This window comes from Choloepus didactylus, chromosome 2 (genome assembly GCF_015220235.1).
Source record: "Choloepus didactylus isolate mChoDid1 chromosome 2, mChoDid1.pri, whole genome shotgun sequence".
NCBI classification, from domain to species: Eukaryota; Metazoa; Chordata; class Mammalia; order Pilosa; family Megalonychidae; genus Choloepus; species Choloepus didactylus.
This window is the reverse complement of record NC_051308.1, coordinates 137,645,685-137,660,105: the sequence shown is the minus strand read 5'-3', so window position 1 is coordinate 137,660,105 and position 14,421 is coordinate 137,645,685. Positions and strand designations below refer to the sequence as shown.

At 34.7% G+C, this 14,421-nt stretch overlaps 1 pseudogene; it reads left to right on the top strand.

Annotated features, from left to right (window-relative positions):
• Positions 1-3,214: 3,214 nt before the first annotated feature.
• LOC119518440 lies at positions 3,215-5,345 on the top strand (annotated as a pseudogene).
• The last annotated feature ends 9,076 nt before the right edge of the window (positions 5,346-14,421 follow it).

The window sequence follows — 14,421 nt, the reverse complement described above, 5'->3', positions numbered from 1 at the left end:
TTTGGAAACCATGTATCTGATGAAAGACTGATATCTTGCATATATAGAGAAATCCTACAACTCAATCACAATAGTTCTTGATCCATTTTGCGATAATTTTTTGCATAAGGTATGAGACTAAGGTCAAAGACTTTTTGTCTCTGGATGTCCTATTGCTGCAGTGCCATTTGCTGAAAAGCCTACCTTTCCTTCATTGAATTCTTTTTACTTTTGTCAGAAACAATTTGGGCTTATTTGTGTAGCAATATTCCCAGATTCTCTATTTTGCTTCACTGATTGATGAAACCCTTCTTCCAATACTACAGTCTTCATTACTGTACTACATAATATGTCTTAAAGTCAGGTAGACTGATTCTTCTCACTTCTTTTTTTTTGCAAAATTGTTTTAGCTATTTTAATACCTTTTATCTTTCCATTTAAATTTTAGCATAATCTTGTTATGTATCACTACAAAGTATATTACTTGGATTATGTTAGGAATTGTGTTAAGCCCAATTAGAGGAGATTGACATGTTTAGAACTTTGAGTCTTTCAATCTATGAATGTATTATAACTCTCCACTTATTTAGATCTTTGATTTCTTTCATTGGCACTGCATAGTTTTCAGGATGTAAGTTTTGGACACATTTTGTTAGATCTAAATATTTCATTTTTTGAGCAATTGTAAATGGTACTCTATTCATAATTTTTTTTTGCCCTGGTGTTCCTTGTTAATATATAGAAATATGATTGATTTTTGTATGTTTATCTTGTATCCTTAGACTTTGCTATCTCTAGCAAAGTTCTAGCTTCTTTTGTAAATTCTCTTGAATTTTCTATGTAGATATTCATATCATCAGGAAATAACCATGGTTTTTATCTTCCTCTCTAATTTGTGCACTTTTTCATTTCCTTTTCTTGCCTTGTTGAACTGGCTAGAACTTAGTTAAGCACCATGGTGCAAAAAAGTAGTTAAAGTAGAAATCCTTGCTTTTCTTCTGATTTTAGGGAGAAAGCAGTCTGTCATTAGTAAGGATAATGTTGGTTGCAGAGATTTTGTAAAGGAATGAATGACTTTTTAAATTGGTGATAAATTTATATCTGAAAGCTTTAAATATGAATGCATAGACAAGCCACACTAGACTGAAAATCCAGTAAGTGTCAATTTAAATATAGTATGAAATTTGGAGGTGGTGGGTAGTTTGCAAAGTTTTGATTGGTTTGTTTACCTATGTAGATCAGTTTGATACCCTCCAGCTAAAAGAGCACATAAGTTCTAATTAATACTATGATTTGGGTTAGTTTTGAATGACACAATGCAAAGTAGAACTTAGAAATTTGTCAAAATACATGTTAATTTTCATACTGTTGTTGTTCAAGGGATGGTAATTAGCAAAGAATGTTAATCTTTGAAGGTTAATTATTGTGATAGGTGCTACAAGATATGTCAGAAACCACAAATTTTTATTTTCAAAAATTTTAAACTAATAATAAAATATGTTCCAAAACACACCTTCTCCCAAAGGAAAAAAAAAAAAAACTAGATGGATGAAAGTTTATTTAAAAGCTGTGTTCACTCCTCATATCTTCTCAGTATGATTCCACACCTCTTGCTCATTAAGAATCCACTTGCACTGTCAGTATAAAATAAAAGAAAAAAGAAAAGTTATCTTTGAAATTGGAAACAAAATTTAAAGAGAGGGAAAGGGACAAAATGCACTAGTACTTATCCTTTTGCATAACAAATTAGAAAAATATTAGATAAAGTTCAAAAAGTTTATAAGAGAAGATGGGGTAAGTAAAAAGCTGGCAGGAATTTATCCATCAATTATTTGATAATTAGTCATGATACCACTGAGAAGGGTGAGAAAGAAAAAGACCAAACTGGTGTCTTCATGAACTAAGTGAATGAATGAGAAATGAATTTAATGGAAAAATAAGAGAAATATATACATATTTTATAACTTGGTTTCAGCAAGGAATTTGGCTCTCTGCCACAGTATCTTTATGAACAATATGGGCAAAATAGTAAGACTAAATTTTTAACTGGCAGGACCAATATATTTAATGATAATTGTTTAATAGATTAATGCAAGCTTTTATTACACAGAGAAGACTCTCTTTTTTGGTGTATTAACTCAGATGAGTAATAATACCTGACATTGTGTAGCATTTTGCAGTTCACAAAGAGCTTTGTGGTAAAATGTCTAATTTGATCCCCATAATAGCCTTGTGTGGCAGGCTGGGACAATGCAATTATCTGTATTTAACTAGACATGAAAACTGAGATTCAAAGGGTTGTCTTGTCTAAAAACATATATGCATGCTTATTAATGGTTCAGATGATACAAAGCTAATAGGATCATTAGTATGTTGATTTTTAATAGAGATTTGAAAATGTCCCTAAAGTAAAATTACAGGACAAGTCTAATGAGATAAAATAAAAAATCAATAGAGCTCTAGTGGGTTGAGATTACATGGCTGTGTCTGAGGCAAAATGAGAGCCTTGGAGAAGGTGCTGCTGCCAGCATAGCCAGAGACCTGAGCTGCACCTGGAGGCTGTCCATTGCCCTGCACTCTCTTGCAGTGTCAGAGAAGTCTCATGAGTGCATGTGTGTTTTATCAGAGTAAGATAGATGGTAGCTTTGTTGTGATTGTGGTGAGCTGGAGCTATCTGATCACTAAAAAAAGACATCTGTTAACCAACAGCTGCCAGACCTTCCTGTTGAAATATATAGCAACAAAGGAAGAACCAAAACAAAATGAAAATACAGTAGTGCCTCCACTGCTCAGGACCAGTCCAACACTGAACATATCTGCACTATGAGGAGAATGTTCAGAGAAGCCTGTTGTGTGCATATTTATTCACAGTTTTGTTAAATGTTAAAGCCTTTAGCACAGGTAAATCTGAGTGCATAGTATGCCATTTCATTCCATTTGAGATTCTTGAATGTTTTCTTTAAATGTCTGCAGAGTTGTTGCCCCTTTCTTAAGCTATGAGTACTGCAATCTTTTTAATTCTCAGTATAAGTAGAGCATTTTGAGCATTAAATCTAAGGGGAACTCAATGGCCTGGTTGGCATAGGCAATAAACATCAAGAAACAATCTTCCTTTGGAAGCAAAATTATTTTTCTTCTCCCTTTTTGAAAGATCTTTCCTTTTGATGCCAGTTTTCTTCTTTGTTTATACAAGTTCAATAATTTGAAAGGAAGAGGCAATACTAAGTATGTCAAAATGGCAGAGAAATTTGAAAGTCTCATGAACATTCACGGTTTTTATCTGGGATCTAGGTATATGGGTTGTGGAGGCAGTGGCTTGTTTTTTTCTGCTGTAGACAAGGACTGTGACAAAAGAGCAGCCAACAAGAAAATTGTCCTTACTGATCCCCAGAGTGTCAGATATGCTCTATGTGAAATCAAAATTATTAGAAGACTTGACCATGACAAAATTGTAAAAGTGTTTGAAATTCTTGCTCCCATTGGAGACAGTTAACAGTTAGTGTGAGCTCTCTTACGGAACTGAACAGTGTTTACATTGTTCAGGAGTACATGGAGATAGACTTGGCTAATGTGCTGGAGCAGGGCCTTTTACTGGAGGGGCATGCCAGACTTTTCATGTATCAGCTGCTATGTGGGCTCAAGTATATTCACTCTGCAAACATACTGCACAGAGATCTCAAACCAGCTAATCTTTTCAGTGATACTGAAGATTTGCTGCTGAAGATAGGTGACTTTGATCTTGCATGGATCATGTATCCCCATAATTCCCATGTTTCTGAAGGATTGGTTACTAAATGGTACAGATCTCCATGGCTTATACTTTCTCCTGATAATTATACTAAAGCCATTGACATGTGGGCTGCAAGCTGCATCTTTGCTGAAATGCTGACTGGTAAAACCCTCTTTTCAGGTGCACATGAACTTGAACCAATGCAGCTGATTTTAGAATCTATTCCTGTTGTTATATGAGGAAGATCATCAGGAGCTTCTCAGCATCTCCAATTTACATTAGAAATGACATGACTGAGTCACACAAATCTTTAACTCAGCTGCTTCCAGGAATTAGTCAAGAAGCACTGGATTTCTGGGAACAGATTTTGACATTTAGCCCCATGGATCAGTTGACAGCAGAAAAAGCACTCTTCCATCCTTATATGAGCATATATTCTTTTCCAATAGATGAGCCAATTTTCAAGTCATCCTTTTCATATTGAAGATAATGTTGATAATATTTTGCTTACGGATGGAACTCACAGTCACATTGACAATTGGGAAAGGTACCATGATTGTCAGTTTTCAGAGCATGATTGGCCTATACATAACAACTTTGATATTGAGGAAGTTCAGCTTGACCCAAGAGCTGTCTGATGTCACTGATGAAGAAGAAGTACAAGATGATCCTTGAAAATATTTGGATGGCGATCATGAAGAGTATCTGGAGGGTCCAGCTTTTGATACCAATTACTCTCCTGAGCCTGTTGGCAGTACCAAGATCATCATGAAAACAAATACTGTGATCTGGAGTGTAGCCATGCTTATAACTACAAAATGAGGTCATCATCATATTTAGATAACTTAGTTTGGAGAGAGAGTGAAGTTTATCGTTATTATGAACCCAAGCTTATTATAGATCTTTCCAATTAGAAAGAACAAAGCAAAGAACAATTTGATAAAAAAGGCAAGTCAAAATGTGAAAGGAATGGATTGATTGAAGCCCAGATAGCTCTAGAGGAAGCATCACAGCAACTGGCTGAAAAAGAAATGGAAAAGAATCAGGAATTTGACTTTGATTCCTTTATTGCAGGAGCTAGTCAACTTAGTTCACAACATGAACCTACTGATGTTGATAAATTAAATGACTTGAATACCTCAGTGTCTCAGCTAGAGTTGAAAAGTTTGATATCAATGTTAGTAAACCAAGAAAAAGAGGAAAAAGGAATGGCAAATTTGACTCAGTTAGAAGCCTTGTACCAATCTTCTTGGGATAGCCAGTTTGTGAGTGGTGGAGAGGTCTGTTTTCTCATAAGTCAGTTTCGTTGTGAGGTAAGGAAGGATAAACAAAATGACAAGGAAAACACACTGGTTACTTGGACAGGTTCTTTAGCAGGAAAGAAGATGCTGAAATGCTAGAAACTGAGCCAATAGAGGACCAGAAGCTTTGAGAGAGGAAATTAGGAAGAATTTCTGATCAACAATGGGAGTTCCTCTTTAACAAGCAGCTTGAATCCATAGGCATCCCACAGTTTCACAGTCCAGTTGGGTCACCACTTAAGTCAGTACAGGCCACATTTATACCTTCTGCTATGAAATCTTCCCCTTAAAGTCATCATAAAACATACAGCAGCATTCTGAAACATCTAAACTAAAAATACTCAGCAGACATTTCTCTTTGTAGTCCTCATGAACTGTGTTTGTCTTATTACTAGTGTTTTAAGTCATTTTTTTACTTGAATCAGATGGTGTCATTTTAGTAAGGATTTCATTAGTTTTGGGTTTTTAAAATCCAGACTTATTTTCTACATGTGAGATAGTTTTCATTTTAACTGGCATGTCACTTGCACACAAAAACTTAAAAAATAGATCAAAATAATGCAATGCAGGTAGAGATAAAAGAAATGCACTAAGACAAGTTAAAAACATTCTCTCATAGAATAATGATCTGTTTTACAGGAAACAAAAACCTTGCCTTGAAATTTAAACAGTGAGACTGCACATAATTGCATGAAAATATCTATTTTTTTCTACAATATTTTTTCACTTAAGAATATTTTCAAATTTTTCATACTGTACACATTTCTTATAACAGGATACTAGCACAGCAACTGAAAATTAATGCTGAATTTGGTAAACATGTGTTATCTACCTTAAGGTAACAAAAGTTTGTGACAAAACATATACTACCCATAGTGCTTCACAATATGCACTTCTATTTAGCCAGAATTTATTATAGTAAACTATTCTCAAGATTCATTCACTGTTTATAAATGTTCTGGTATGCACTGTTTATAGTGAAGTGTTAATACATCATATTATTTATTCTAGCTAATCAGTATATTTTCTGTATTTAATTATAGACAGTTAATTTAGTTTTTGAAATTTATTTGCAAATACACTTTTTCCATTTGGCACTATGGTTTTTTGCCTACCTAGCTGAATATTTAATGCCAGCTTATTCAAAGTTTGTCCACGTACTTAATTTACTTAAGTGTTCATTTTAAGTAAAGCACTCACTTTGTATAGGAATTTGTATTTTGGAGGTGCTTGATCTATCTACAACTAAAAATTAGGAATTACTTTATTATAAAATGTTCCTAGAAGTCTTAATTGTGTTTATTTTTTAAAGCAAACTGTAATGCTAGACTTATGCACATGGAAGTAATTAAGGTACATCATTAAACATCATCATTGTAGTTTAAAATTTGTACATAAGACATATTTTGTTTTTACTGTATATTTTTATTGAATGATTTATTTCCTGTCCCAAAGCAAAGATGAAGAAAATTAGGTTAAATGTATCATGTGACATTGCAGTCTCTTTTAGAAATTTGTTTCATCTCTTTTATTTTTACTGAATACTGTCTTGATCTTTGGTTACCCTGTTTAAAGAAAAAAAGACAAATAAAACATGGCCATTAAAAAAAATCAGTAGAATTGAACACAGTAAGTAGGGCTCTTTCTTTTGAGCATTTATCTCAGTTTTTCATTATATATTTATAATGTATAATTCAACTAATGATTACTTGATTAATGTCTGACTCTTCCTGGAGACTGTATGATCCATGTGATCAGAGGGAATGTTTGCCTAAGAATACACCTTCAGCACCTGGGCTAGTGCTTTCCACTAGTAGTTACTTAATGAATAATTAAATAAATGAATTCAGCACAAATGTTATAAAACATGTCAAATATAAATTTCAGAATTCAAAAGACCTATCTTGAGAACTTTATACCAAGAAAACAAAATTAGGTGTTAGTTGACAACAAGAATATTAAAGAGGCATTAAAAAAATTCTTGAAATCTTAGTCTACGCTATCATGCAAGATTTTAGGCAACACTCATGTAAACTGGGTAATAGGCAGATACATTGTATGCAGAGGATCATACTGGAAATCACTGGAAAAAATTCTAGAAATTTCAACTTAACGTGTCTTTAATTGAAAGAATTTTTAAAATATTTGCAGGATGGTAATGTATAAGATGTAGATTTATTCTGGATAGTTCCAAGGTCAAAACTAGGATCAAAACAAGGTCAGGTTTTAGACTCAGGGCCTAAAGAAGGTATCTTCTCTATAAAATATAAAATGCAATAGATATAATATACTTTTTATTATCATAGTCAACTTCAACAAATATTCAGATTTTAAACAAAGGGAAAATATCTGGTAATTGTTCTTAGTCAAAAATTTTAAAAATTATTCAACATTTTATTAAACAAAGGAATTTTGTAAAGCTACTATTGTATAAAATGGGCTTCCTATGACAACCAAAAAGCATTGTCACTCTTTCAAATAATATTCTTCTCCATGTTTGGAAATTTATAAAATGTAATTTTGGTTTTAAAGTTTGAGTTATTTCTGATAGATTTTGTCATCTGTATGTATGAGGTGGGACATTGACTAAATTTCCATGATGCTAGCTTTTGCTTTGCTGTTCAGAATCACACTTTGCAAGCCCATCCATTGAGACATGCTTCCTAAAGTCTATCTAAATAGCTAAATGTTTCCTGCTGTGCTGAGTGCACTAATTTCCATTACCTGCTAGGGCCTTGCTGTGGGTAATCACCTGCAGACAACCACCTGTAGAAAAGCAGCACTATGTTTATGTATAAATAAAAAGGGCTATATTTGTACTTTTCCATTCTTCTCTGGAAAAAAAAAATGTGTTACTCCTGCTGTTCAATACATTTTGAACATGTGCTATTCTATGAATTTGAAGCAAAGTTAAAAAGAAAATTAAACAAGATTCATCTGGCAGCATTGCAAATTAGTATCATACACCTGGCACATAGTTTCCAAAGGAAAGTGATTCTATGAGAAAGAAGTGCTTGATATGCAGCAGAACTAAGAAAAGACAAGCAGATGACAGTGCATTGAAAATTAGATAGAAGTTCGCAATGTGATATTGCAGGAAGAAATGGAGAAGTAATGAGATGAGACAGAGCAAAGGGAATACCAGACCAAATAAGAAGAAAAAAACCCCTAAGTGTGTGGCTTATTACAGTGCCAAATAGCTTCCCAAGAAGTTGTGAAGACCCTGTCCCCTGATTGATTTCAAAGCAGAGTAGGAAATCAGACTGAGATTATAATAGGCAAAACTTGACTTTAATGGGCGAGGAGCAAGATAATAAAGCAAACAAAAGTTCAGAGAGTTAGTTGATTTTGAACTAAATAATTTGTTAACTTACTCTCTTGTGTGAGAATAATAATAATAATAATTATAATATTTCACAATTATCCCAGAGTTTTAGAAATTCTTAAATTCTTTAACCAATCAAAAAGAACATGATTTTTTTCTTATGGATGTGTTGCAAAACTAAGATTTATATTGAAACTCTGCTGAAACTGCAGCCCCTGGTGACACCTGAATTACCGATTGGAGAGACTCTGAGCAGAGGACCCAGCAGAGGTGTGCCTGGACCCCTGACCCATGGAAACTGTGAGACAATAATGTGTGTGGTTTTAAGTTGCTACATGTGTGCTTATTTGTTATGTAGCAATAGAAAACCAATGCAAACATTAATTCTTAAAACAAGAAAATTCTATTTGAGAGATCTTAGAAAGACTATTGAACTCAAATGACTGTCAGATAACTCTGCTTGCTTTCTTATCTTCTTATCTATTGGTAACTTCGTAACCTAAAGTCTTTCCCATAGGATATCTTTCATTTCCATCTCTGGTTAAACTGTGGTTGGAAACTCTCTTCTCTTTGTTTTTAAAATCTTGTTTTAGCCTTTGGGAAAAAAAAATCAGTAAAATGACTGAATATTCCATTTTTAAATTAAAAATTTATAGAGGATTTTTTAATAAGATCAATAATCAAAGAGTAATTTAGGAGAACCCCAGGGGTTATTTTTTTTGTCTTAAATATTGTCTAAATGTACTTTAAAAACATCTGTCAATTTGTATTGTTATTAAATTACTCAATGATTAACATTAAATGTTCACTTGTCCTGCTTTTATCCAAAATAAAGAAGAATTGTTTTACTGACTAAATTACATTTCCTAAGTTACGACTTTATAGGAAATTCCTCAGTGTTTTAGAAGATTGTCATTTACAGGTATTTTTGAAATCAGATATATAGAGGTGATAAGTGTACATTAGCATCAGTTAACTACTCCCTGGAGGATCCTTTGTGATGTATTTAGTTGAGGCCAAATTTTCCATTTGACTATAGCACATTTTTAAAAAGGTAAAGGGGGAAGATGCTTATTTAGGAGTTAGGACAGTCATACATTACAAGGTCATGATAGCTGATAATGAGAGGCTTTTTAGCTCTCACAAGAACAAATGTATCAAAGCCAACCAAAAGTCTGATGACAAAAGGGGAGCAGACAATGCTGTGAGTTGCTGAAAAGATAGAGAAGTTTCTATGATGTCATTCAACCAAGACTTGGTCACATAGAAGACTCTAACATAAAGAACAAGAGTTGAACTTTATTATGTTTCTTACTTAGGATCTAAGATATGTTTAATTCGGAGTATTTATGTGGTATGAGGAGTTGCGGGACACTGATTACGTGCTTTGACTTGGCGGGCCTGGGCTGGGGGACCTGATCAGCCCCTGGGGAGGGTGGTGGGCACGGGTGACAGCGCCCTCCAAAGCCCCCCGGGCCTGGGAAAGTGAGGCCGGAGGCAGGCCCCATTTCCTCACCCAAAATACTACTGTTGGGAGAGGCTTGCCGGAGGGAACCGCCTTTTCCCCACCCCCTTATCTTGCCTGGACACTCCCCGTTGCCAGAGCAACTCCCCCACCGCCAGTGCGCATGCACAGTCACCGGAACTACTCCCGCCCCTTGTCTATCAACCTCCGCGCCCTCTCTGAACCAATCCAAGCCTTTGACCTCTACAGCTACCCCGCCCCCTAAGCGCCCAATATAAGCTGGTGTTCTCCCCTAATAAAGCTCTCTTGGTTTCATCCTCCCTCAAAGAACCGTGTCCCGCCTGCTCCTTCTCGCCGCCCTCCTTGCACGCCTCCGCCGGGGACTAGGGCCCAGTCCCCCGCCTCGCCCTCGCCTCCGGGAAAGAGCCCCCGCCGCCGGTACCCTCTGAGCAACACCGAGAGCCGAGGGTTCAGCAACCGGCCGCCCCCCCCCCCTGGACAAATCAACTGCGACCGCAAGGAGTAATTATTAGGGGTATTGATGATGATGATGATGATGATGATGATGATGAGTGTGGGGGTTGCTGAGGAGGGAAAGTTAGGAAGTATAGTTTTCTTAACTCTTCTGTCTGTGAAAAAAACTATACTTCGGGCTTAGGTGGCTGCAACTTCAACTTCTTCCACAAGAGAAAATCATTCATTCCATGACTCTAAAATGTGAACAAATGTTGCATAATGCTATTTGTACTGTAGCAATATTAATAATTGCAGTGATGATACTGTCCATTTACTGAGTGTTTACTTTGTGCCAATCCCTATGGGATTTTCACATTTTATCTAATCCTGATATCCATACAATGAGGCAGATAATATTTTTAGAGCAGTTTTATTGATATATATTCACACACCATACAATCCATTCAAAATATACAATCAACAACTCACAGTATAATCACAGAGTTGTGCATTCCTCACCACAATCAATTTTAGAACATTTTCTTTACTCCAAAAATGAAAAACTCCACACCCCTTCCCCCATCTATTATTTTTTATGGAATATTTATTGAATTCTTAATACATGCAAAGTACTGTTATAAGTGTTTTATATACATATTGGCTCATTTATTCCTCTTAACATTCTTTTTTTTTTCTGCCTGCAATCTTACTGAGATATACTCACATACCATACAATCATCCACAGTGTACAATCAATTGTTCAAAGTATCATTATATATTTGTGCATACATTACCACAATCAGCCCTTGAACACATTCATTAATCTCCCCAAAATAAAAATAAGAATAAAAATAAAGTACAAGTAATAAAGTATACCTAAAACATCCCATCCACCCATTCCCTGCTATTATTCATTTACTTTTTGTCCCCATTTTTGAGGTAGATAATATTAACTGCATTTTCCATCTTTGGAAATGGAGCTAAGAAAGTTTAGAAAACTTAGCTAAAAATACACATTTACTAAAAGTAAAAGTAGGAATTTGAATGTAGTTCCTTAGACAGGATTCAATATGGGGTCATTCTGTTAATTATATGAACCTGTCAAGAGAACTATTATTTACTATACAGGAAAATACCCTTTTTGAAAGTTTAGCATAATAGCACAAGGAAAAGAGAAATGAAAATGAACAATATTATGCATGCATCCGGTTTTAGAAAGAAAACCCAAGTGAGAGAAAATCATGAGTCACAGATGTTTTCTTTAATTTCTGTTCCATTCACAGTCAAGTTTCTAGAAAAACCATCTCCACTGAAAGTCTTTTCTATTAAACAGCCCATTCAATCCTCAACCCACTGTAATATGGCTCATTGTTTCTCCCTATTCTGAAGTTTCTATAATTGAGATCATCTGCAAATTCCTTGCTGCCAAATCCAACAGAAACTTTGCCTGAGTTACAGCCAAATGTTCATGAACATTTGATTTTGTTGGATTCTCTCTTCCTTTGGCTTTCTGACACTAAATCCAAAATGGCCTTCTACCTCTATGGCCAGTCCTTGATCATGTTTCTCGGTTCTTCATCATTTGTCTCATTTTTAAATGTTGGTGTTAGCCAAGTTCAGTCTTCAGTTTTCTCTTCCTCTTCTCTGTGGATTCTTCATCAAATAGCATTACCAAAACCTTGCCTTCAGTTGGTACTCGAATGCTGATGATGCCTAATCAGTAAGCATGCTCTGCTGTTGATTTATATTGCCGAAGTCTATTTGAAGTCTACTCATGAATGACTTCTAACCGGTCTCAGTATCTCCTCCTCACCATATGAACACATGGCTCTGGATCTATTCAATTCATCATATGTTTACTATTAAATAAGGGCTCAACACTTTTTATTGGATAAATGAAATAAAATAGTTTTAATGGTGTTTTAAAGGTGTCAATCATAAAGTGAGTAATGATTGTTAGATTTCTTTCTAATCACCAGTACTACTTTCAGAATAATATGTAATAACCTCATGAACTTCAAGAATCATTCATACATCTGCCATCTGCTCAACATGAGCTGTGATTTTCTTCTTAAAATGCAGTTTCAGGCAAAATTTCTGAAAAGAAAGTAGTTTTGGTTTCCTCTTTCTTCTCTTTGTGGAAGCATAGATTTTCTTTTGGTGCTCCAATCTCCAAGAATACTCCCTCAGGAGATCCCTTATCTGTTGTGATAAGATTCTAAACAGGTGTATCATTTTTCCCCTTGGTTACTTAGCCGTAGTTTGGTTGGGGTAAACTAATCTTGCCTGAGTGTGTCTTGGTTTGCTGCAGTTGGGTCCAGATCTGTTCCACATGTTTTTTGTCTCCCTTGGACCAATATGCTGACCAGAGTATGCTTCAGGGAAAATGGAGAAGTGTATTTGTGAATATTCTTCCTTTTTTTAATATGCAAGTGAGGTGCCATGTAGGAACATAATGAAATTAAGAAGGTATTATTTACTAGGCGGTTTTCCAAAAGTTGTCCAAACCTAGTTTGACATCTTGAAGCTTTCTGCCACTGCTGTTGCCACTGCCACTGCTGCAGGTCATTGTCAGACCACTTGACCCACCTTTACAAAGTGCCACATCAAAAAGTTGCCATAAGTCAATCATCTTCTAAATGAACTTCCCTGCTTTATTTAAATGTTGCAGAGGCCAAAATTCAGAAGAATAACAAACTGTTATTACAAAACTCTGAGAATCTCAAATCCCAGTTCCCAAAATTACATTATTATGCTCTTTGAGCCCACCTGCCTGCTAGAGTCCACTTGTGTCGAATTTTTGGTCTATTCAAACAGGAGAGAAACTCAGTAGGGAATATTCTGGGCAAGGCTATACTAACAGCCATCTTTTGTTATCTTTCTTCTCATAGAATCAACAGCAGAGAGATGGGAAATGTTGGTTTCTGAGCAAGCATCTTGTATGTTAGACCTGATAGTCAAATGAGGTACAAAAAGGTATCTCAAACTGAAGCAACTGTCATTTTAATATCTGAAAGACTCACATAAGCTCAGGAAGTATATGAAATAATGCAATTTCCCCTCAAATTAAAAAATCTTTAAAGCGGGGCAGCAAATACATTTACTTATCTCAAGAGGCAAAAAAAATGCAAAATCCAATCAAGAAATTAAGCTGGGTGGGAACTGCAGACCTCTGTGAGTAGATATAGATGAATCCAGGGACATGAATATAACATAGGTGCTTTACAAACATGATAGATTTGGAAAGATATAGAATGGAATACAGGAATATTAATGATTGTCAAACTAAGATTAAGCATATGTCTTCCTTTGTAAAGACTAGGAGCATATTTGCTATTGATCTCTGTAATGTTGAGCAGAACTAACCAACTAGAATAGCAGAGGCTTAAACAAAGTCATTTCATTTTAGAATTCATGTAATTTTCAAATTAAAATATCTACTTGTATAATCATATTAGGCTTATTCTTTTCAGTTGAACTCTTACTAGTTTTTAAACAGTATTAAAGTATTTAAGAGAATTCTAGTTTCACATTATAAATTTAACTTATTAGATCTATACAAAAAGTTTAGTACTTAGTAAATTTTAAGTCAGAAAATTAAAAAAATAAATTATTAAAATTTTTAACTGTTGTTTAAATGTTTAAATGTGTTTAATTAAACTAATAAGTGGGACTGGGAATTATTCAAAAGCCCTTAAATTAAATTTAGAATTTGATAGACATATAAATGAAATATGGCAGTGAGCTGAACTTAAAGGCTTAAAAATGAGCTAAATTTTTGTATGTGTAAATTTAATTAGTTAAATATTTTTTTAAAGGTCAAAGTAAACCTCTGAATGTCCCTTTCTAGAAATAAAAACCACCCCTGAAGGTAAAATAAAAAAACAGACAAAATAAAATCAAATTTAAAAATCCCTCATATTGATATTAGGAACAAAGCACACAGCCATTTGGGATAGTGTGAGGTTGGGAATATCAGTTTTCACATGTGGGATTTAGGTATGTGCTCAGAGTCATCATATTCCTTCTGTCCAGAACAATGCTACAGACCAAAACTTGGCAAGAAATATTACTAGTAAATGAGAAGATGCTCTATGAAGCATCTCTATGTAGCTGCTACTACAACTAAAATGTTTTCAGAGTTTGACTTTTAATCTGGTTGTTT